We start from the raw sequence: 24089 nt of genomic DNA on the forward strand, positions 1-24089 counted from the left end.
GTGAGTAGAAAAAAATGAAAAAAAAATTCCGAAAACTTCTCTGACCCACACTTCCCCACTGGTGCCATTAATACATACGGAAAAAAATTAAAGATAACAACTTATCTTGATCTCTGGATGATACCGCCCCGGGATCCCCGATGGACTGACAGCTTTTTCAGGCTGTACAAGAGCCTGTCGGTAAGGCCACCGTATATACCTAATTTCGCAGCCGGTGCACCGAAGGGACGTTGCACGCTCGATGACGTGGCGGTAGAGCACGCAGCGGTGCTTCTTGGCACCACCCACACCGCCCAACTAAATTTCTCCGCAGGCCAGGAATCCGCTCCCCGCTGACGGTAAGTCCTTTGCTGCCTATTAGCCGCCTCTCTCTGGTGCTAACAGATCGCGTTATCAACTAAATTTCGACCCCTTAGTATTATAAGAACATAAGAACATAAGAATTAGGAACAGGAGTAGGCCATCTAGCCCCTCGAGCCGGCTCCGCCATTCAACAAGATCATGGCTGATCTGGTCGTGGACTCAGCTCCACTTACCCGCCCGCTCCCCGTAACCCTTAATTCCCTTATTGGTTAAAAATCTATCTCTCTGTGACTTGAATACATTCAATGAGCTAGCCTCAACTGCTTCCCCTGGGCAGAAAATTCCACAGATTCACAACCCTCTGGGAGAAGAAATTCCTTCTCAACTCGGTTTTAAATCGGCTCCCCCGTATTTTGAGGCTGTGCCCCCTCGTTCTAGTCTCCCCGACAAGTGGAAACAACCTCTCTGCCTCTATCTTGTCTATCCCTTTCATTATTTTAAATGTTTCTATAAGATCACCCCTCATCCTTCTGAACTCCAACAAGTAAAGACCCAGTCTACTCAATCTATCATCATAAGGTAACCCCCTCATCTCCGGAATCAGCCTAGTGAATCGTCTCTGTACCCCCTCCAAAGCTAGTATATCCTTCCTTAAGTAAGGTGACCTAAACTGCACGCAGTACTCCAGGTGCGGCCTCACCAATACCCTGTACAGTTGCAGCCGGACCTCCCTGCTTTTGTACTCCATCCCTCTCGCAATGAAGGCCAACATTCCATTCGCCTTCCTGATTACCTGCTGCACCTGCAAACTAACTTTTTGGGAAAAGAGTTTCATGCACAAGGACCTCCAGGTCCCTCTGCACCGCAGCATGTTGTAATTTCTCCCCATTCAAATAATATTCCCTTTTACTGTTTTTTTTCCCAAGGTGGATGACCTCATACTTTCCGACATTGTATTCCATCTGTATTAGAGGAATTGAGGGTGCAAACACTGTGGAACATTGTAGCTGCCATTTTAAACAACGTAAAATGCCCCACATGCAAAACACCCACTCATTTTAACAACTTCTCCAGCAGCTGCAAATGGTTAAAAATAAAGAGGATAATTCTGAAATACCAATCATAAACATCTGTGCCCTGTGATAATTGTAGCTTGCTCGTGACCTTTAGATATCAATCAGCAGAATGGAAATCTTAAACATTTTGACACAGCAATAACACAGTGTAATCTGTATTTCATACACAGATCATCACTGTAGCTTTTGATGCAGTTTAGATGGGATTTCCTCTGACTTGTGTGATAAGGGAATTTTAATTGTTTCTGTGGTATAAGGAGTATAAAATACAACATTCAGTCAGATGCATAAGATAAAAGTCCTTTGTGTTTCTTTTAAAGTAAGATGCTATTAATATGGAGAATTAAGTGTTGTCAGATGGATTCAGAATGATAAGTCATATTTAAATCTGAAAGGCAGAATCTTTTAATTTGTCAGGAATAAGCACAACTTCATGTAGAACTGCCTGAGGGAAAATATTCTCACCACAGTTGTGTATATTCCTAAACATTTATTGGGCTTAAAAGAATAATTAACCCAATCGTGCAGAATGAATACACCATAATTACTTGCTTCTGAGTATAAACAAAGGCCCACTTTTTAGGAGCAGAATCTTCTGAACAACAAGAAAGAAAACTTCAGAGGTCCCAGTGTTTCACCGAATCCTCCCAAAGCACTCAAATCGATGCAAGAGCAAAATGGTTACATGTAACTTTACATAAAATAAACTTTAAATCTTTCTGTTTACAACAACAGGACTTTTATATAGTACTTATAAAGTAAAAATATCCCAAGGCTCTTTGTTTAATTCATTCACGGGATGTCGCCGGCAAGGCCAGTATTTATTTCCTACCCTTAATTGCCCTTGAGAAGCAGTAGCAGGACATTTGGAAAAGCAAAATTTGGTCAGACAGATTCAGCGTGGATTTATGAAAGGGAAGTCATGTTTGACAAATTTGCTGGAGCTCTTTGTGGATGTAACGAACAGGGTGGATAAAGGGGAACCAGTGGATGTGGTGTATTTGGACTTCCAGAAGGCATTTGACAAGGTGCTACATAAAAGGTTACTGCACAAGATAAAAGTTCATGGGGTTTGGGGTAATATATTAGCATGGATAGAGGATTGGCTAACTAACAGAGAACAGAGAGTCGGGATAAATGATTCATTCTCTGGTTGGCAACCAGTAACTAAGTGGGGTGCCGCAGGGATCAGTGCTGGGACCCCAACTATTTACAATCTGTATTAACGACTTGGAAGAAGGGACTGAGTGTAACGTAGCCAAGTTTACTGATGATACAAAGATGGGAGGAAAAACAATGTGTGAGGAGGACACAAAAAAATCTGCAAAACGACATAGACAGGCTAAGTGAGTGGGCAACAATTTGGCAGATGGAGTATAATGTTGGAAAATGTGAGGTCATGCACTTTGGCAGAACAAAAATCAAAGAGCAAGTTATTATTTAAATGTAGAAAGATTGCAAAGTGCACCAGTACAGCAGGACCTGGGGGTACTTGTGCATGCCATGCAAAAGGATAGTATGCAGGTACAGCAAGTGATCAGGAAGGCCAATGGTATCTTGGCCTTTATTGCAAAGGGGATGGAGTATAAAAGCAGGAAAGTCTTGCTACAGCTATATAAGGTATTGGTGAGGCCACACCTGGACTACTGCATGCAGTTTTGGTTTCCATACTTACGAAAGGATATAATTGCTTTGGAGGCAGTTCAGAGAAGGTTCGCTAGGTTGATTCCGGAGATGACGGGGTTGACTTATGAGGAAAGGTTGAGTAGGTTGGGCCTCTACTCATTGGAATTCAGAAGAATGAGAGGTAATCTTATCGAAATGTTTAAGATTATGAGGGGGCTTGACAAGGTGGATGCAGAGAGGATGTTTCCACTGATGTGGGAGACTAGAACTAGAGGGCATGATCTTAGAATAAGGGGCCGCCCATTTATAACAGAGATGAGGAGAAATTTCTTCTCTCAGAGGGTTGTAAATCTGTGGAATTCGCTGCCTCAGAGAGCTGTGGAAGCTGGGACATTGAATAAATTTAAGACAGAACTAGATAGTTTCTTAAACGATAAGGAGTTATGGGGAGCGGGCAGGGAAGTGGAGCTGAGTCCATGATCAGATCAGCCATGATATTGAATGACGGAGCAGGCTCGAGGGGCCATATGGCCTACTCCTGCTCCTATTTCTTATGTTCTTATGTTTAGAAGGTGAGCCGCCTTCTTGAATACAACTGAGTGGCTTACTAGGCCATTTCAGAGGGCAGTTAAGAGTCAACCACATTGCCGTGGGTCTGGGAGTCACATATAGGCCAGACCTGGTAAGGATGGCAGATTTCCTTCCCTAAAGGACATTACAATCGGAAGTTTCATGGTCACCATTAGTGATACTAGCTTTTTATTCCAGATATGTTTAATCAACTGAATTTAAATTTCACAGCTTCCACAAAGGAGGGAGGAGAAAGAATAGATTAAAAGAGTGAAGACACCGAACTATTGGGCGAGAGTCCAAGGTTCTAAGGTTCAAAGCTGAGGTTTTAAAGGAAAAGAAATTGAGAGGCAAAGGAGTTGCAGAGTTGAACTGCAGCGGCTGATAGCACCGACACTGGACGTAGTATGAAGGGAGAGGGGACCCACAAAATCTAGCGTTCTAGAGAACCTGAAACATACATTTGACTAAACAGTTTTTCTTCCGAAAACTATGGAAAAGGAAAGTAAATGCATTACACCATATATATTTCATCTAAAATTACTTGTTTAAAAAAATGATGACAGGCAACATATGCACACGCACACCAATTAAATTATATTAGGGTATAATACCCTACCATTTAGTTTTGCGGTATTTCAAGATTTTTTTTGTATTTATAACTAATTTAATGAGGAAGTAGAGGATTCGGCAGATGTCAATGAAAGCCAATATGATGTTGTCAGGGCTTGGCAAGAATGTAGTGTCAGTTGTGTTTTTCATATGGCACAACATGTACCGTCAGTACATATTTTAAATGTTCGGAGTCTCAAAATGTAAAATGATTCGGAGTCCTGTGAAACTCCGTTCAATTTACAACATTCAATTTACATTCAGAATACGAAAATATCTTCGTTGAATACAGTAGTAAATCTCGATTTGAAAAATGATGCAATTTAACGCACGATTAAAACTTTCCTCCTTATTGACAACGAGAAAAAATCGGTCCCCGTGGAAGCAGCCTCCCATAATCCAGATTAAATGCGGAATTATCTTTTGAAACAAACATCTCACAAAATCGGGTGCAGGGGAGAAAGAAAAGTTGTTTCATTCAAAGGCAGAAGATTGCGCGCAACCTCATAAGAGTGCGAAAACTGCTGTCGGTGATGTTAGCTGTGGTTATCGAATGAAGAAGACCTGTGTGCTTTTTACCCATCACGGATGGATGTTTGACAGACAGAGTTTGTCGCTTTCCAATTCATTGTTTTAATACTCCAGTCCTGAATAGAATTCATCAAATCGATGATAACAGGGGAGCGGTGAAGGAAATGTGGCCATGAATTAAAATAAACACTCCAGAAATTAAACAATGTAATTTGGTGTTATGTCTTATTTACCCAACGATACGTGTAATTTTCACGTGAGCAGCATCTGTCTTTGAAGCTTAGCCATGTTAATAAAGTGCCATGTTTACATTCATCTCCACTGAGAAAAACAATAATTCACCCCTAACAATAACGAGTTCAGGACTGAAAGAGTGCATAAAACTACTGTAACAACTTCTCAACTTCCTTCTCACTCGGCAGGGTAGGCGACCAGGCGTGTGATCCGCAATTGTTTCTTTTTTTTAATCTCTAAACTAATAGCATCATCGTCATAGGCAGTCCCTCGGAGTCAAGGATGAATAAATTAATAGAAGCGCGAGTTGAAGTACACGTTGTCAATTTCGTTTACAAAATATCACACGCTGTTTAATAAACTGACCGACAACCTGTGCATTCGGGAAAAAAAATGAACAGCAGTGCATCTTCGCCTGCAGCAGTGTGAATTCGCTAATTTTGTAAAACACCCTAATAGGGAAATCGCCTGACCAACAATAGCAGCGTTTTTGTTTCATATTTCCAGTTACCGATTGTCGGAAAATGTAGCCAGACACGAAACTCTAGAATGGGTAAAGTGGGTCGCGATAAGACAGAAGCTGAGAGCTGGAAACGCGCCCTGAGGTAAGGTCATCATCAAAGGCAGTCCCTCGGAATTGAGGAAGACTTAAGCAGGGAGTGTGTCCCAGCATTGCGCAAGAGTGGGAGGGATGCCGAGCATTTACTCGAAACAGTGAATTCCATTGCCGCAAGAAGATATAAAATCAGAATGGATATTGGGTAGAAATTAATCTGAAAGAACATTTTGGAAATAAAACACCCCTTCTCTTTTTTTGTTTGCAGCACGATTTGCCTTTAGTATTCGAGCCATGCGAGAAGTGTTTGTCGAAATTAATTTTCCTGATATGTGACTTCGACCAACACTGGCCTAAATACTTGAAACCTTTTACCTTCTAAAGACAGCAATTGTTTCGCTACGGACAGACTTGAACGCACCACACGAGCAAAAAGAAAAGAGGTTGTTGCACACTGTAACAATATTCTTGTTCAGATCTTTTGTTTGAACATTTCCAAGGTAATCTAGGTTTCAAAAACTGCTGAAAATATAGAATTCACCATCTGGACATTTCTAGTTTTTTTCCCACAATGTGTATGATGGCAAGTCACCAACAAAACTCGAGAGCAACGTCGCCAAGGGACAGGCATTTGCACCGAGGATAGTTCACAAAGCGATTTCAAAAAGTCGAGAGACGTGAAGAAAAGGCTGACTCAATTCCTTTGCGAGATCTGCTTTGGCTCAGAACTGATGACTTTAGCAGTGAGTGAGGCGCTGTGATGCCCGTGTTGCTCTTCCCCCGCCGCCCTCTCCTCTGCTTGCATTGCATAATAAAACATTCCTGGCATGGCTCAGGCTTCACCTTTGTCCCCCCGCGAGCCGAAGCTGAGCGCGAGCACAAAACGCGGCGCCGTCGGCTGCCCCTTTGTTCACCGCGTTCCCCTCGCGCGCGACCGAGGATCTCCCCCCCACCCCCACATTGGCCGCTTTGTCCAATGGGGCGAGGAAGAATCGTTGGGCTCAGCCAATGGGAAGGCTCGTGTCCATGAAGGGTGGAGACCGAGGATCAGCGGGGAGGGTAGCGCGCGCGCGCGTGTACGCACGCGGGGCCGCGGCTCCGGGCACCAGCACGGCGATCCCAGCCGAGGGAGGAGAGTCGCCTTCCTTTTTGTCCTGTTGTTCCCCACAGGCGAATAAACTCACCGGAGGCGGCAGCGGGCACCTCGGCCAAGCCTCCGTCACTCAAACCAAGTCCCCGGGAAAGGTGAAGGACCGACTTGCAGAAGGAGTTTATTTGTCTCGGTGGTTTCTCTCCACACACGCAACACACAGTAACAGCCTTTCCATCAACAGGTTAGTGAGCGCCGCGGCGGCATCAGTTGGGAGGTGAAGTTTGGACCGAGGGAGGCTCAGGATTCAGGCCTAGTCCGGGAGGGCAGGCGAGAATGGGGGGTGAGGAGGAGGGGATCGAGTGTGGGGGAAATCCACCGGGAATGGGCTGAGGGATAGTGGGCAATGATTTCGGAATGTGTTGGAGAGATCCCGGGACAAGGTGACTGGCTGGCGCTCTGTGTTGCTGGCGTTTGACTGTTGTTGGCTTTTATCTCTTTACTTGTCACCGCCAGAGTAATTTTGAAATTACTTTTAATCCTCCCCGACAAAGACGGACATCCCTTCCTATACTGTTTTCCCAGCTTGGTCTCTACGCAGCTTCTTCCAAATTGTTTGGATTTTTTTTCACTTTGGATACATCCATCATTTTACAAGGATTTTTTTTTGGGGGGGGGTTTAAAAAATACAAATGCTCTCGATTCGCAGCTCGGTCTTCAGCTCTATCGTTGCTTTGTACCAAGAGGCACAGTAAGATGTCTGAATATACTGGGTGATTGCTCTCGTTGCAGAGATGCTGGTTTTGTCTTTTTTTAGCTGGTCGTGGAGTTTTCTGCATGTTGCGATGGTTCACACGGTGGAAACTGAAAATAATTTGCAGGAGTGTTAACATTGAATGATTTGACGATGAATTAAAATGCTGTAATTCTGTTTAAGTGTTCTGATCTTAGAAACTATCTTAAGTAAAACTCTCAGTAATTGAACAAGGGGAGGCCTTCAAAGAGGAGATGGTTCGGGTACAGAATAGACACATTTCCACAAGGGGAAAAGGAAAAAGCTAGAGCTCCGTGGATGAGTAAAAATAGAGGTTAAAATGAGACAGAAAAAGAAGGCTTATCACAATTGTAAGGTTCATAATACCGCAGAGAATCAAGCTGAATATAGAAAGTACAGAGGAGATATAATAAAAGGAATGAGGTACAAAGAGAAAGTATGAGAATAGATTAGTGGCTAACGTAAAAGGGAACCCAAAAGTCTTTTATAAACACATCAACAGTAAAGTGATAGTCAAAAGAAGGGTGGGTCTGATTAGGGACCAGAAATATCATCGTGTGGCAGAAGAGGGCATGGTGGAGGTACTAAATGCGTACTTTGAATCTGTCTTCACTAGAGAAGAGGATTCTGACGATGTAGCAGTGAAGGAGGCCTCAGTAGTCATATTGGATAGGATAAAATTAGATAAAGACGATGTACTTAAAAGGCTGGCAGTCCTCAAAATAGAAAAGTCACCTGGTCCAGATGGGATGCATCCTCGGTTACTGAAGGAATTAAGAGTGGAAATTGCAGAGGCTCTGGCCAGAATCTTGCAATCCCTCTTGATGCCAGAAGACTGGAGAATTTCAAATGTTCCAAACCTTTTTATAAAGAAAAAGGGAGGGGATAAACCCGGCAACTACAGGCCAGCAGCCTGAGGGAACTTTTAGAGACAATAATCTGGACAAAATAAATTGCCATTTGGATAAGCATGGGCTAATAAATGAAAGTCAGTATGGATTTGTTAAAAGGCAAATTGTGTTTGACTAACTTGATTAGGTTCTTTGAAGTAAAGGAGAGGGGTTTTGAGGGTAGTGCAGTTGATGTGTATATGGACTTTCCAAAGATGTTTGAACATATTCAAAAAATCTTGAACATCCCTCAGTGGCTGTGCCTTCAGCTGTTTGGGCCCTAAGCTCTGGAACTCCCTCCCTAAACCTCTCCGCCTCTCTACCTCTCTCCTCCTTTAAGATGCTCTTTATAACCTACCTTTTTAATCAGGCTTTTGGTCATTTGCCTTAATTTCTCTTGTTGCTCGGTGTCAAATTTATCTGGTTTGTCTTGTAGTACTGCTGTGAAGTGCCTTGAGACGTTTCACTATGTTAAAGGCGCGATATAAATAAAATTTATTACTATTAAAGAACCACATAATAGACTTGCTGGCAAAATTAAAGCCTATGGGATTAAAGGGACAGTGACAGCAACAGCATGGATACAAAATTGGCTAAGGGACATAAAGCAGAGAGTAGTGGTTAATGGTTGTTTTTCAGACTGGAGGGAAATATACTGTGGTATTCCCCAGAGGTTAATGTTAGGATCACTGCTTTTTTTGATATATATCAATGACCTGGATTTGGGTATACAGGGCATAATTTCAAACATTGTAGGTGATATGAAACTCGGAAATGCAGTAAACAATGAAGAGGATAGTAACAGAATCAGGATATAGACTGGTAAAATGAGCAGACGGATGATAGATGAAATTTAACACGAGTGAAGTGATACATTTTGGCAGAAAGAATTAGAAGAGGCAAAATGAACAAACTGATACAATTTTAAAGGGGGTGCAGTAACAGGGCGATCTGGGGGGTATCTGTACACAAATCTTTGAAGCTGGCAGGACAAGTTGAGAAGGCTGTTAAGGCACATGGGATCCTTGGCTTGATAAATATAACTTTATACAGGAATCGAGTACCAAAGTAAGGAAGTTGTGTTCAACCTTTATAAAACACTGGTTAGGCTTCAGTTGTGTTCAATTCTGGGCATCCACATTTTAGGAATGATGTCAAGGTTTTGGAGAGAGTGCAGAGGAGATTTACTGGAATGGTACCAGGGATGAGGGACTTAAGTTATGTGGAGAGACTGAAGAAGCTGGAGTTGTTCTCCTTAGAGCAGAAAAGGTTAAGGGGAGATTTGATAGAGGTCAAAATCTTAAAGGGTTTTAATAGAGTAGATAAAGAGAGCCAGTGGCAGAAGAGTCGGTAACCAGAGGACACAGATTTAAGGTGATTGGCAAAAGAACCAGAAGCAACATGAAATGTTTTTTTACACAGCAAGTTGATGTGATCTGTAATGCACTGCATGAAAGGGTATATTCAATAGTAACATTCAAAAGAGTTTTATAAATACTTGAAGGGAAAGAGCAGGGGAGTGGGATTATTGGATAGCTCCACCAAAGAGCCGACACAGGCACGATGGGCAGAATTGCCTCCTCTTGTGCTGTATCGTTCAATGATTCTATAATTTCTGGTCTATCAGCAGAATTCAAGACTGAATTAATCTGACGTTTTTAATAAGTGTAGCAACCCTATTCTTAAGTATAAATTACATTGAGATTGTTTTCCTGCATATGATATAGATATCTTCTGAGAACGGGATTTATTAAACATCTTTGCAATTGAGCTTCTTCAAAGCTTACAATGCAACAGTTTATTTTTACCGTTTGTCTAATATAATGTTCAATTGAAGCTTTAACTAGATGTACCGTACTAAAATTCCATTTTTGTTTGAAGAGCCCAGTACTTAAAATTCAGTATCTGATTAAATGTCATGTTCTGTAGATGAAGACAGTGAATCTCTGAATCTGATAATTACTTCTGCTTTCCCTTAAGATTAATTTTATGGCATTTTACCCAACAATGTATTTTTTGTGTCTGTAGTTACAATAAGAGTACATAGAGCTGGCTGTAAACCTTGTGGTAGACATGATGAGCTGACATTGCTCAAAGAGCAATAAAGCTGATTATGGAATTTCAGCTAAAGTTATATAGCATCAGGTGATTGGAGTATTTGGATTTTTGGACCACATGCTGCTGCTTGGACTACAGTATTTATTTAATTGGGATTGTCGTGGTAATAATGCTCTATTTGATATATTAATCCAGTGCTTGAACTTAAGATTGTCGAATTGTGAGTAACAGGGGATTTAGAGAGACAGACAGTGCAAAGCATTGCCACAACCTTCATTGTATTATTGGGACTCATTAATAATCCCCCTTTTTGTGAATGAAATTATTTGAGTTCCAGCCTCACAACTTCAGATCTTACGATTGCCCTCATCAATTTTTTGGGGGAAAAGAACAAATAATTTCTCCTGTTCCTACCATGAATACAGTGAGATTTTCTCTACTTCATTGAGATTTATTAGGGGGTATTTGCTACATCAGAGAGGTAATGACCTGAAAAAATACAGTGGCTAAGAATCCCTGTATTTAAAAAAACAAAAAATTAGGAAAAATATCTTTACTGACATCATTATTTCTGGAACATCGCTCGACTGATGCCTCAGCTCATCTGTTGCTGAAACCCTTCTCCATGCCTTTGCTACCTCTAAACTTGACTTAGAATGCACTCCTGTCCAGCCGCCCATTTTTGACCCTCTTTAAACTTGATGTCATCTCTGCTGCCCGTATCCTAACTTGCACCAAGTCCCGTTCACCCATCACCCCTGTGCTCGCTGACCTACATTGGCTCCCGGTTAAGCAATATCTCCATTTTAACATTCTCAACCTTGTTTTCAAACCCCTCCATGGCCTTGCCCCTTCCTGTCTCTGTAAGCTCCTTCAGCCATACAAACCTCCAAGATATCTGCGTTTCTCTAATTCTGGCCTCTTGAACATCTCTGATTTTGATCACTCCACCATTGCTGGCTGTGCCTTTAGTTGCCAAGGCCCTAAGCTCTGGAATTCTCTCCCTGCCTCTCTATCTCTTTCCTCCTGTAAAACCTACCTCTTTGATCAAGCTTTTGGTAATCTGCCCTGGTATCTCATGATGTGACTCAGTGTCAAATCTTGTTTTATAACACTTATGTGAAACATCTTGGGATGTTTTACTACGTTAAAGGTGCTATATAAATACAAGTTATTGTTTACGAACATAGAGGTGATTTGTCACATACCTGTATACTTGAGTTAACACAAGGATGAATCAGAAATTAAAAAAAATAGTGGTCCCTTCTATGACATTGACACAGAAAGTGAATTTTCCTCTGCATTCGCAATGCTAAAGGTATTGGGATCTGAAGTTAATGAAGCCTCATTTGGTGGTTGAAGTGTGCAACTAGAGCTGTCTGTGTGACAGGTAACTTTATCATGGGGGAACTCTATCCAGAAATCCCTAGAGCATGGCAGATTGGTAATGCCCAAACACACAGCAAATTTAATCTCTTGTAGATAATGCTATGTTTTCAGATTTCAGATGTTCAATTTTATGTCAGATATGCCAAGTTCACAAAACTTTGATTTTGTACAAACATATAAATTTCATAATATACTTTGACATTTTTCAATACTTTCAGTAGCTTTAATACTTCAAAATAAACAAAACAACTTTCATTTATACAGTGCCGTGCCTTTCACCACTACAGGACGTCCCAAGCACTTCACAGCCAATTAAATACTTTTGAAGTGTAGTCATTGTTGTAATGTGGGAAACACAACTGTCAATGTGCAGGATCCCACAAGCAGCAATTAAATAAGGTAATCTGTTTTTGGTTTTGGTGAGAGATAAATGTTGGCCAAGAAGCCGGGAGAGCTCCCCAGCTCTTCTTCGAATATGCCAAGGGATCTTTTACATCCACCTGACTGGGCAAATGGGGCCTCAGTTTAACATTGCATCAGAAAAACTGCATCTCAACAGTGCAGCGCTCCCTCAGTAATGTTCTGAAGTATCTGCTTGGATTATGTGCTGAAGTCTTTGGAGTGGGGCTTATGTCCACAACCTTCTGACTTCAGGCGAGGATTTTACCACTGAGCCAAAGCTGACACCTGACCAGCTATTTTTTAGTGTAAGAACTTGTTTATACAGATGTGGAGTTGTTCTCAGCAACTTAATTGGTGGGACATGTTAAATTTCAAGTGGCTTTGCAGGGTATCTTTTATTGTAGTACTTAATTAAAATGAATTCGCTTTTCATTATATTGCAACACTTGTACTGCACTCTGGTTCTGATGTTGATCTGGTTATTTTGTTGAATTCTCATAGTTTGTCGTTCAGTCTTAAATTAAATGCAATTGAAAAATAGATTTACTGGTGTAAAATGATTTGGCTGTATGATTCATAAGGGTGCTATATAGATGTTTCGAACTTGAATTGGATTCCTTGCAAGTGGAAGAGATGGTTGGATTGTTGTTAGAGCTCGGCAGGCTCTTTGACTAGTACAAGGACTATTGCTGCACTTGTGAATTTTAGATTTTTTTACATCAACTTGCAATTAACATTGTACCTTCTATGTTCAGTGCTACATGATGCAATCATTTTGTAAATAGAAAAGTTCAGATTAAAATATTTTTGCAGATTTATCTATAAATAAAATTTCAAGTGCATTTTATTCATTAATCTTCTGATACAGATGAATAGATTTTCTTGACTTATTGGCCCCAAGTTTCCACATGATTTGCTCCTGATTTTTAGGAGCAACTGGTGGAGAACGGAGTATCTTAGAAATCGCAATTCTCCACATTTAAGTTTTCTGCAGTTCTCGTCATGTCGAACAGTTTCACTTTTGAACAGAATTCTTTTTTCAAAAGGGGGCGTGTCCGGCCACTGACGCCTGATTTGAAAGTTTCCACAGTGAAAACGTACTCCAAACTAACTTAGAATGGAGCAAGTGAATATTTTTGTAGGCCTGAAAAAACCTTGTCTACACATTAAAAAATCAGGCGCAGGTTACAAATTAGGCGTCTGGAATGAGGTGGGGGGGAGGGGGAGGAAGGGAAGTCATTAAATTCTACAATAAATCCTTAGTTATACTTATACAAATATTATACAAATAATTCCAACCTGAATAAAAAATTTATAAGCAAAGAAATAAACCATGTTCCTACCTGTGTGAAAGTGCTTCAGGCAGGGAGAAGGCTGCAGGAAGCCTCAAGTTGAGGCAGCCGTTCCCGATGACAGGGGGTAGGGGAGGCAGTGAGGAGGCAGCCGTTCCCGATGGCGGGGGGGGGAGGAGGCAGTGAGGGCCCGACCGACGGCAGCGGGGAGGAGGCAGTGAGAAGGCTGCAGGAAGCCTCAGAAGTTGAGGCAGCCATTCCCGACGGCAGGGGGCGGGGGGGGGGGAGGCCCCCCTGCCATCGGTCGGGCCCGTCGGGAAACGGCTGCCTCAACTTCTGAGGCTTCCTGCAGCCTTCTCACTGCTGCAAGAAGCCTCAGTGCTGATCATGGAAGGGCAATGTGGTTTTATTAAAAAAGTTAAAAAATTGAACAGCTACAAAGAACTACAAAAATGGCCGAGTGCCAATGTTTCCATCACACTGCGCGAATGCTCCAACATGCACGCGCAGGGTTGCTGGCACGAAAAAAACTCATTTAAATGGTACCCGCCCCCTCCTACTTACAAAATCGGCGCGAGTGGTAGGCTCCGCCCCCTAGGTGTCGCGCCAAGCTGACATTGAGCTGCAAAGCGCTCGAGAATAGCGCGTTTTATTTTTTTTCAGGCGCCGTTTTCAGCGCGAAAAATGGGCGCCCAGCTCGGAGGGGCGCCTGTTTTGCCACGTGTGGAAACTTGGGGCCATTGTGTGTACCATTGAAAGACTTATTCCAAGATAACCATTGAGGGTAAAATCATGCTTTTGGTATGGAGGCTTTGTGATCGCCCTGGAAGAAACCCTAATATAGGTTCAAATAGGGTTTTGTGCAATGCCATTGCTGTTTGGAATGAATATGTCTAGGCCAACAAACGAAGATTCTATAATTTCCATTCCACCTTGACAGCATTTCCATTACAGAAACTCCTTTCTAAGATGGAGTGCATGTTGTGTCAGATTTGATTAAGACAAAGGTGATATTGTTTCCCAGTTTACAAACTCAAGTATGGAAATGCATTTTCTTTTTCACTTTAAACTGGTTTTCAACTGCATTAGGTGGCCATATTTCTGTGTACTACTTATTCCCTATTACTTGCTGCAGTACTGGACAGAAGGAAGAACATTCAGAGGACTTGAGAGATGAGCATATTTGTATCTTTATTGCAAAGGGATGGAGTATAAAAGCAGGGAAGTCTTCCTACAGCTATATAAGGTATTGATGAGGCCACACCTGGAATACTGCATGCAGTTTTGGTTTCCATATTTATGAAAGGATATACTTGCTTTGGAGGTAGTTCAGAGAAGGTTCACTAGGTTGATTCAGGGGATGAAGGGGTTGACTTACGAGGAAAGGTTGAGTAGGTTGGGCCTCTATTCATTGGAATTCAGAAGAATGAGAGGTGATCTTATCGAAACGTATAAGATTATGAGGGGACTTGACAAGGTGGATGCAGAGAGGATGTTTCCACTGATGGGGGAGACTAGAACTAGAGGGCTTGATCTTGGAATGAGGGGTCGCCCATTTAAAACAGGGCTGAGGAGAAAGTTCTTCTGAGGGTTGTAAATCTGTGGAATTCGCTGTCTCGGGCTGTGGAAACTGGGCATTGAATAAATTTCAGACAGAAATCGATAGTTTCTTAACTGATAAGGGGATAAGGGGTTATTGGGAGCAGGCGTGGAAGTGGAGCTGAGTCCATGATCAGATCAGCCATGATCTTATTGAATGGTGAAGCAGGCTTGAGGGGCCGTATGGCCTACTCCTGTTCCCATTTCTTATGTTCTTATGAAGAAGTTTGGATTTTGTTTAATTACATAGAAACATAGAAACAAGGTGCAGGAGTAGGCCATTTGGCCCTTCGAGCCTGCACCGCCATTCAATAAGATCATGGCTGATCATTCCCTCAGTACCCCTTTCCTGCTTTCTCTCCATACCCCTTGATCCCCTTAGCCATAAGGGCCATATCTAATTCCCTCTTGAATATATCCCATGAACTGGCATCAACAACTCTCTGGCAGGGAATTCCACAGGTTAACAACTCTCTGAGTGAAGAAGTTTCTCCTCATCTCAGTCCTAAATGGCCTACCCCTTATCCTAAGACTATGTCCCCTGATTCTGGACTTCCCCAACATCGGGAACATTCTTCCCGCATCTAACCGTCAGAATCTTATACGTTTCTATGAGATCCCCTCTCATCCTTCTAAACTCCAGTGAATAAAGGCCCAGTTGATCCATTCTCTCCTCATATGACAGTCCACCCATCCCTGGAATCAGTCTGGTGAACCTTCGCTGCACTCCCTCAATAGCAAGAACCCTTCCTCAGATTAGGAGACCAAAACTGAACACAATATTCCAGATGAGGCCTCACTAAGGCCCTGTCCTACTGCAGTAAGACCTCCCTGCTCCTATACTCAAATCTCCTAGCTATTAAGGCCAACATATCATTTGTCTTCTTCACCGCCTGCTGTACCTGCATGCCAACTTTCAATGACTGATGAACCATGACACCTAGGTCTCGTTGCACCTCCCCTTTTCCTAATCTGCCGCCATTCAGATAATATTCTGCCATCGTGTTTTTGCCCCCAAAATGGATAACCTCACATTTATCCACATTATACTGCATCTGCCATGCATTTGCCCACTCACCTAACCTGTCCAAGTCACCCTGCAGCCTCTTGGCGTCCTCCTCATAGCTCACACCGTCACCCAGTTTAGTGTTATCCGCACACTTGGCGATATTACACTCAATTCCTTCATCTGAATCATTAATGTATATTGTAAAGAGCTGGGGTCCCAGCACTGAGCCCTGCGGCACTCCACTAGTCACTGCCTGCCATTCTGAAAAGGACCCGTTTATCCCGACTCTCTGCTTCCTGTCTGCCAACTAGTTCTCTATCCACGTCAGTACATTACCCCCAATATCATGCACTTTGATTTTGCACACTGATCTCTTGTACGGGACCTTGTCAATAGCATTTTAAAAGTCCAAATCCACCACATCCACTGGTTTTTCCTTGTCCATTCTGCTAGTTACATCCTCAAAAATTTCCAGAAGATTCGTCAAGCATGATTTCCCTTTCATAAATCCATGCTGACTTGGACCGATCCTGTCACTGCTTTCCAAATGCGCTGCTATTTCATCTTTGATAATTGATTCCAACATTTTCCCCACTACTGATGTCAGGCTAACTGGTCTATAATTACCCGTTTTCTCTCTCCCTCCTGTATTTAAAAAGTGGTGTTACCTTAGCTACCCTCCAGTCCATAGGAACTGATCCAGAGTCGATAGACTGTTGGAAAATGATCATCAATGCATCCACTATTTCTAGGGCCACTTCCTTAAGTACTCTGGGATGCAGACTATCAGGCCCTGGGGATTTATCGGCCTTTAATCCCATCAATTTACCAAACACAATTTTCCGCCTAATAAGGATATCCTTCAGTTCCTCCTTCTCACTAGACCCACTGTCCCCTAGTACATTTGGAAGGTTATTTGTGTCTTCCTTTATGAAGACAGAACCAAAGTCTTTGTTCAATTGGTCTGCCATTTCTTTGTCCCCCATTATAAATTCACCTGAATCCGACTGCAAGGGACCTACGTTTGTCTTCACTAATCTTTTTCTCTTCACATATTTATAGAAGCTTTTGCTGTCAGTTTTTATGTTCTCTGCAAGCTTCCCCTCTATTTTCTCCCTCTTAATAAAACCCTTAGTCCTCCTCTGTTGAATTCTAAATTTTTCCCAATCCTCAGGTTTGTTACTTTTCGAGCCAATTTATATGCCTCTTCCTTGGTTTTAACACTATCCTTAATTTCCCTTGTTAGCCACCTTCCCTGTTTTATTTTTACTCCAGACAGGGATATACAATTGCTGAAGTTCATCCATGTGATCTTTAAATGTTTGCCATTGCTTATTCACTGTCAACCCTTTAAGTATCCTTTGCCAGTCTATTCTAGCCAATTCACCCTTCATACCGTCGAAGTTACCTTTCCTTAAGTTCAGGACCCTAGCTTCCGAATTAACTGCGTCACTCTCAATCTTAATAAAGAATTCTACCACATAATTCCCCAAGGGGCCTCACACAACAAGATTGCTATTTAGTCCCTTCTCATTACACATCACCCAGTCTCGGATGGCCAGCTCTCTAGTTGGTTCCTCGACATATTGGTCTAGAAAACCATTCCTAATACACTCCAGAAAATCCTCCTCCACCGCATTGCTACCAGTTTGGTTAGCCCAATCAATATGTAGATTAAAGTCGCCCATGATAACTGCTGTACCTTTATTGCACACATCCCTTATTTCTTGTTTGATGCTGTCCCCAACCTCACTACTACTGTTTGGTGGTCTGTACACAACTCCCACTAGCGTTTCCTGCCCTTTGGTATTCCGCAGCTCCACCCATACTGATTCCACATCATCCAAGCTAATGTCCCTCCTTACTATTGCATTAATTTCCTCTTTAACCAGCAACGCCACCCCGCCTCCTTTTCCTCTCTGCCTAACCTTCCTAAATGTTGAATACCCCTGGATGTTGAGTTCCCAGCCTTGGTCACCCTGGAGCCATGTCTCCGTGATGCCAATTACATCATATCCATTAACTGCTGTCTGCGCAGTTAATTCGTCCATCTTATTCCAAATACTCCTCACATTGAGGCACAGAGCCTTCAGGCTTGTCTTTTTAACGCACTTTGCCCCTTTTAGAATTTTGCTGTAATGTGGCCCTTTTTGTTTTTTGCCTTGTGTTTCTCTGCCCTCCACTTTTACTATTCTCCTTTCTATCGTTTGCTTCTGCCTCCATTTTATTTCCCTCTGTCTCCCTGCATAGGTTCCCATCCCTCTGCCAAGTTTAACTCCTCCCCAACAGCACTAGCAAACACTTCCCCTAGGACATTGGTTCCGGTCCTGCCCAGGTGCTGACTGTCCGGTTTGTACTGGTCCCACCTCCCCCAGAACCGGTTCCAATGTCCCAGGAATTTGAATCCCTCCCTTTTGCATCACTCCTCAAGCCACATATTCATCTGAGCTATCCTGCGATTCCTACTCTGACTAGCACGTGGCACTGGTAGCAATCCTGAGATTACTACTTTTGAGGTCCTACTTTTTAATTTAGCTCCTAGCTCCCTAAATTCGTCTTGTCGGACCTCATCCCGTTTTTTACCTATATGCACCACGACAACTGGCTGTTCACCCTCCCTTTTCAGAATGTCCTGCATCCGCTCAGAGACATTCTTGACCCTTGCACCAGGGAGGCAACATACCATCCTGGAGTCTCGGTTGCCGCCGCAGAAATGCCTATCTATTTCCCTTACAATCGAATCCCCTATCACTATAGCTCTCCCACTCTTTTTCCTGCCCTCCTGTGCAGCAGAGCCACCCACGGTGCCATGAACTTGGCTGCTGCTGCCCCCCTGATGAATCATCCCCCTCAAAAGTACCCAAAGCAGTGTATCTGTTTTGCAGGGGGATGACTGCAGGGGACCCCTGCACTACCTTCCTTGCACTGCTCTTCTGGCTGTGTACCCTTTACCTGTGGTAAGACCAACTCGCTAAACGTGCTATTCATGTCATTCTCAGGATGCTCCAGAGTTCATCCACCCGCAGCTCCAGTGCCGCAATGCGGTCCGTCAGGACCTGGAGACGGATGCACTTTCCACACACATAGTCGTCAGAGATGCGTCAAAGATGCATCCCTTAACCCAACTTGCAACTTAATAGTGCAACAATTTTAATATTCAATGTGTTTAATTGAGACTGGTATCTTCTCTTGATCTTCCTGGGATTGGTTTAGTTTTCAAAGCTTTGCTATACAGGTATTTGTTTATGGTCAATGCCTCTGTACTGTGTACTGAAGCACCGTTTGTATTTGTCCTTGCCTCTGATATTCCAGCAACAATGTAGTATAAATTAAAAATGGAAAGTAAAACAGATAAGCCAGAAGGGATCCTGCCAGACAATGCTTTTACTAACGTACCACATTTCTGCAATATGCCGGGGCTGCTAATACCATGGAACCGCCTTCATTTATAGTTTGGGAAGCAATACAAAAACAACAGGGCTTGCTCAAGCTCGCCACTTGTGTTGTTTCTTGGGTTTTGTTTATTCTGGGGAGCGGAACCACCTTTTAAGGTCGCTGTTCCAGAGGTAACCCTTCATTTATATTACAGAGCTGCTGCTAGTGCTGTAAAGGAATGCAATGCACTGTAATGTGAATGCAACCTGATTTCATGGACAGTGTAATTTGCAGGTGTTATTGTACAAAATGCTGCCAGGAAACGGGGATGGGGTGGGAGGCGCTCACATTATTGAAATTCCAATGCATGAAGTATGTCACAGCACTTCTGGAGTATACTTAAATCTTAAGAAAGGGCATCAAACTGCCTGCTGCAATGCATTCATTTGCAGCCTTTCTGACTATGGGGTATAGTACTGTAGTGGTTATGGTTTTGAATTAATAACCTAAATTCCATCCCCCCTATGGCAAATTGTAAAGTTAAATTAAATAAATCTGGTAATTTGTGGACGAGCACCAGGAAAATAAAATGACTGAAAGCTGCCTTTTTGTCGGAACAACTCAAATGGTTCACTGATGTACTTCAGGGAAGAGGATTTGCCATTCCTGTCTGATCTGGTCTATGTGTGATTCCAATCCTATACTACTCAGTTGACTTTTAATGCCTCTGAGGTGGCCTAACAAGAAGAGGGCCCACCACCATCTTCTCACAATAACTCGGGACGGGCAATAAATGTGGCGTTGCCAATGTCGCCAAATCCCAAGAACATGTAGATTTAAATGTATATTTAAAAATAAGTTGACCAACAGCTTTTGTCATAAGAATATCAGACCAGACCTTATCCTTCTGGTACTAATTGGGAAGTCTAGACTATTACATCTGTCTTTAGCAGGTTGTATCTAGTGTAAGTCAGTTGTGAAGTTCACATGATGTCTGAGACTAAAATATAAAGCAAGCAGAATAGATCCTTTTGACGTAGAAATGTGCTACAAATAATTTGCACCCAGGACATGAAGTATGACTAATTTATTTTTAAATTGAGAAGCCAAGGTTGAGGGCCAAAGCCCATAGAGCTTGCCTCAACAAGGTTTTAAAATAAAGAGATGAATTAGGAAGTCGTAAATAAGCAACACTAAAGGGCTAGAAATTGGTCTTTTGGTGATGGTGGATTTTAATTGGCATTTTTCGCATAAAATACCGCTAATTTTTAAAGGGGTAAAATTGGCAACAAAATGCGCCCGAGGTAAAAAATCGTTGTTGCACAAGGATTCGCAGTGGAAACCGTGGTCCTCGCCAACTTTAGCTCGAGGCATTTTACCACCAAACAGACATGCCCTGGGAGGGGAGAAAACACACAAATTGCAAAAATAAAAAATCAGAAAGCATTTACTATACACTTAACTAACAAATCACTGAAAAAGAATTTTAAAAAATTAAAACTTTAACTTACCTTTTTTGTAGGTCTTCATGCCTACCGCTGTTTCTGGGGCTTCAACGCAGGCTTTTCTTTGGAGTTTTTTTTTCACCCAGAGTGCAGGTGCACCAAACGGCCAATTTTAAGTGTTTGCTTTTTTTGGGTGTTGCACGCTTTTCAGCGTTCGCCGGCGCACAACTTTGGCCAATTTACAAGAGTACCTTTTACCGCCAAAAAAGGTGAAATATTGTCTCAAAAACTGCCGCAAGTCTGGTCAATATCTAGCCCTTAGATTGTAAGAGAAAGGAAAGGCTGAGGGTGGTAAGGAGTTGTGTTTGGACTATTGGTGTAACTTTCTATAAATTTAGGCTTGTGAATGTATTTTTATTTATATGGAAACCATGTCACTGCAGGTAATATCCTGAGGATGCCCTTAGATAAGTTACTACATCAGGAGTTCAATAATGCCCTCATCAATGGTATTAAAAACTTCTCAACTAGAGAGGAATATATTGTGTGAAGTTCTCAGCTTTTTTTAATCTTGTGCCACAGAACCTGATTTTGGAAAAGGGAGTTGAGAATTCGAGGCAGATCAGCAGTTATTGGTCCTAATTATTTCATCCTTCACTTGAATTTATGTAATGGGTGCTTTGCTGTCCCTTATACCCATAAAGAACCATCCATTCTGTTGGTAATTTGTTTATGCCAAAGCTCTGTAATAAAGTTAAGGGTAAGATATTAAGCTCTTTATTGCCTCACATGTACTATTGAAACAACATCTTGATCAACAGTGTTCAGTATCAAAGGGCAAATTGTGAACATGAGGGATCTGCACAATGACTTTCTCCTGTGATTGATTGTCCTAAAAAATAGCGCTTTTATAATTCTTGAGATTTAAGGTTTGAAATCGGATAGGTTATTTGGGAATTTTATTAATATAGGGCGTACATTTGTCTGCCACTTGAAGTAATGAGGGCATCAGTATGTACCCAGAGCAAGACTGTGTCTTGACATCTTGGCTCAGATTTGCTGTAAATAGTACCATCTGATGCAATAATCTTGCCGCTACTAAAGTGCTCCAAATGTTGGTAGTTTTCTAATTAGAACACCCTGTGGTGAGCATAGCAGCGAATGAGGCTCTCGGCACTGGTCTAAGAGCTGAAGTGACGGCACATTCTCCATCCGGAGCTGGGGGCGGGTTTCAATGAATGGAAATGTAACTTCTTTAACAAACTTTAGTCTATAATTAAACTAGTATCCCTTTTCGAGTTTTGATATTTTTGTCAGTTTCACTGCTGTGTGTGTTCTATAAATTCAGGCCACTCTAAGTTGATACATTATAAATTATTAGTAATTTAGGAATAAAATAATATGACTTATCTTCGTGGATTACAAAGGCATAACGAGCTAAGCAAGCTAACCTTGAATTCTAATTTATTGAAAAGTTCTGAATGAGACTGAAGATTTCAATCTTTGTGGACAGCAAAACTTTACATGCTGACTTTCATCTGAATAGATGGGCTTCAAATGTTTTTGGGGTATATGTACATCAGTTTACGCATGACTGATTGTTTTAATCAGGATTAATAAGCAAATTAGAGTTATTAGAAAAGATATGTTGGTTGTGTTAGTGCATTTAATGAAGTTGGGCACTGTGGGGGAAAATTTTTTCATTTAAATTCTGAAAATGATCTCATAAATTGAATGGGTTCCAGGCATGGTGTGGCAATATTAAAATTGAAAATCCCAGGAGCAGGAAGTGGATACTCAAAAAGCCTAGTTGTTTAATCTTTGCAACAGTAATACGTTTTTAACAACTGGGAGTTTAACTCCGATCTTGGAGTAATAAATCACGTCACAGGCAGGCCACTTAGACCATTATTTTTGACTGCAAGTAGCAGTAGCATGAAAACTGGTTAAAATATAGGAACATCGCGATAACAACTGATTTTAATGAGGGATGGGGCTATGATAGTTAACTTCTAGCTCTTATCAGCAAGGGTAATGGCAGAATTGTGCATTAGTCCCAGGAAAATAGAGGCATAATTAATGGTATAGGCCATTTATTCCATAATTTCCTCTTTTGCAATGTTCGAGGGCCCCTACAATGGGGCAAGTCCCCAGGAAAATCTATGCCTATAATTTGAGCTAGTTACAAAATTAATTTTGTATGCTACAATTCCTGTTATATGGTTATGCTTCAATATTAAATGGAAATGTATTGTGTGACATAAAAGGAATACTTCTTTGGAAATTGTTTGCTGGCTTCATCTAGGTGCAGGAGTAGGCCATTCGGCCCTTCGAGCCTGCACCGCCATTCAAAAAGATCATGGCCAATCATTCAACCTCCGTACCTCTTTCCTGCTTTCTCTCCATATCCCTTTGGCCGTAAGGGCCATATCTAACTCCCTTTTGAATGTATCTAACGAACTGGCCTCAACAACTTTCTGCGGTAGAAAATTCCACAGGTTAACCACTCTCTGAGTGAAGAAGTTTCTCATCTCAGTCCGAAATTGCTTACCCCTTATTCTTAGACTGTGACCACTGGTTCTGGAATTCCCCATCAACGGGAACATTCTTCCTTCCTCTTATCTGCCCAATCCTGTCAGAATTTTATGTGTTTCTATGAGATCCCCTCTCATTCTTCTAAACTCCAATGGATACAAGCCCAGTTGATCCAGTCTCTCCTCACATATCAGTCCTGCCATCCTGGGAGTCAATCTGGTGAACCTTCGCTGTATGCCCTCAATAGCAAGAATGTCCTTCCTCAGATTAGGGGACCAAAACTGAACACAATATTCCAGGTGTGGCCTCACCAAGGCTCTGTACAACTGCAGTAAGACCTCCCTGCTCTTTACTCAAATCCTCTAGCTATGAAGGCCAACATGCCATTTGCCGCCTTCACCGCCTGCTGTACCTGCATGCCAAACTTCAATGACTGATGTACCATGACACCCAGGTCCTGTTGCACCTCCCCTTTTCCTAATCTGTCACCATTCAGATAATCTATCTTATTTTTGCCCCCAAAGTGAATAACCTCACATTTATCCACATTATACTGCATCTGCCATGCATTGGCCCACTCACGTAACCTGTCCAAGTCACCCTGCAGCTTCTTGGCATCCTCCTCAAAGCTCACACCACCACCCAACTTCGTGTCATCTGCAAACTTGGAGATATTACATTCAATTCCTTCATCTAAATCATTGATGTATATTGTAAATAGC

The 24089-nt window shown here is 42.1% G+C and overlaps 1 protein-coding gene across 2 annotated transcripts in view; it reads left to right on the top strand.

The window, feature by feature from the left end:
- The first annotated feature begins 6571 nt into the window (after nucleotides 1-6571).
- pals1a (protein associated with LIN7 1, MAGUK p55 family member a) overlaps nucleotides 6572-24089 on the top strand; it is a 164387-nt gene continuing 146869 nt past the window's right edge. For both annotated transcript variants that reach the window (XM_070878966.1, XM_070878965.1), the window contains exon 1: nucleotides 6572-6842. The gene's annotated coding sequence lies outside the window, so the exon portion shown is untranslated. The remainder of the gene's footprint in view (nucleotides 6843-24089) is intronic.

The sequence above is a fragment of the Pristiophorus japonicus genome, chromosome 4 (genome assembly GCF_044704955.1).
Source record: "Pristiophorus japonicus isolate sPriJap1 chromosome 4, sPriJap1.hap1, whole genome shotgun sequence".
NCBI classification, from domain to species: Eukaryota; Metazoa; Chordata; class Chondrichthyes; family Pristiophoridae; genus Pristiophorus; species Pristiophorus japonicus.